The sequence below is a fragment of the Bison bison genome, unplaced genomic scaffold (assembly GCF_000754665.1).
Source record: "Bison bison bison isolate TAMUID 2011002044 unplaced genomic scaffold, Bison_UMD1.0 scf7180017864458, whole genome shotgun sequence".
NCBI classification, from domain to species: domain Eukaryota; kingdom Metazoa; phylum Chordata; class Mammalia; order Artiodactyla; family Bovidae; genus Bison; species Bison bison.
The window spans coordinates 3,086,160-3,087,801 of NW_011495020.1; the positions used below are offsets into that span (position 1 = coordinate 3,086,160).

Consider the following 1,642-nt stretch of genomic DNA (forward strand, 5'->3'; position numbering starts at 1 on the left):
AAGAGAAGCGAAAAGCAAAGCAGAAAAGGAAACATATAAGCATCTGAATGCAGAGTTCCAAAGAATAGCAAGGAGAGATAAGAAAGCCTTCCTTAGAGATCAATGCAAAGAAATAGAGAAAAACAACAGAATGGGAGAGATTAGAGATCTCTTCAAGAAAATTAGATATACCAAGGGAATATTTCATGCAAAGATGGGCTCGGTAAAGGACAGAAATGGTATGGACCTAACAGAAGCAGAAGATATTAAGAAGAGGTGGCAAGAATACACAGAAGAACTGTACAAAAAAGATCTTCACGACCCAGATAATCACGATGGTGTGATGACTCACCTAGAGCCAGACATCCTGGAATGTGAAGTCAAGTGGGCCTTAGAAAGCATCACTACGAACAAAGCTAGTGCAGGTGATGGAATTCCAGTTGAGCTATTTCAAATCCTGAATGATGGTGCTGTGAAAGTGCCGCGCTCAATATGCCAGCAAATTTGGAAAACTCAGCCTTGGCCACAGGACTGGAAAAGGTCAGTTTTCATTCCAAAGCTAAGAAAGGCAATGCCAAAGAATGCTGAAACTACCACACAATTGCACTCATCTCACATGCTAGCAAAGTAATGCTCAAAATTCCCCAAGCCAGGCTTCAATGGTATGTTCAAGCTGGATTTAGAAAAAGCAGAAGAACCAGAGATCAAATTGCCAACATCCACTGGATCATCGATAAACCGAGAGAGTTCCAGGAAAACATCTATTTCTGCTTTATTGACTATGCCAAAGTCTTTGACTGTGTGGATCACAATAAACTGTGGAAATTCTGAAAGAGATGGGAATACCAGACCACGTGACCTCCCTCTTGAGAAACCTCTATGCAGGTCAGGAAGCAACAGTTAGAACTGGACATGGAACAACAGACTGATTCCAAATAGGAAAAGGAGTACGTCGAGGCTGTATATTGTCACCCTGCTTATTTAACTTATATGCAGAGTACATAGTGAGAAACCCTGGGCTGGAAGAAGCACAAGCTGGAATCAAGATTGCTGGGAGAAATATCAATAACTTCAGATATGCAGATGACATCACCCTTATGGCAGAAAATAAAGAGGAACTAAAAAGCCTAATGATGAAAGTGAAAAGTAAAGTGAAATCGCTCAGTCGTGTCTGACTCTGCGATCTACCAGGCTTCTCTGTCCATGGGATTTTCCACGCAAGAGTACTGGAGTGGGTTGTCATTTCCTTTTCCAGGGGATCTTCCTGACCCAGGAATTGAACCCAAGTCTCCTGCATTGCAGGCAGATGCTTTACCCTCTAAGCCACCAGGGAAGCCCCAAGGTCGGCCCACTGCATTGGCCGGGAATCGAACCCGGGTCAACTGCTTGGAAGGCAGCTATGCTCACCACTATACCACCAATGCTGAAAGGGAAAGAGGAGAGTGAAAAAGTTGGCTTAAAGCTCAACATTCAGAAAACGAAGATCATGGCATCTGGTCCCATCACTTCATGGGAACTAGATGGGGAAACAGTGGAAACAGTACCAGACTTTATTTTGGGGGGGCTCCAAAATAACTGCAGATGATGATTGCAGCCATGAAATTAAAAGACGTTTACTCCTTGGAAGGAAAGTTATGACCAACCTAGATAGCATATTCAAAAG

At 43.1% G+C, this 1,642-nt stretch overlaps 1 non-coding gene across 1 annotated transcript; it reads right to left on the minus strand.

Annotated features, from left to right (window-relative positions):
• Positions 1–1,331: 1,331 nt before the first annotated feature.
• TRNAG-UCC lies at positions 1,332–1,403 on the minus strand. Its single transcript has one exon. It is a non-coding gene; the product is annotated as a tRNA-Gly (tRNA).
• Between the last annotated feature and the right edge of the window lie 239 nt (positions 1,404–1,642).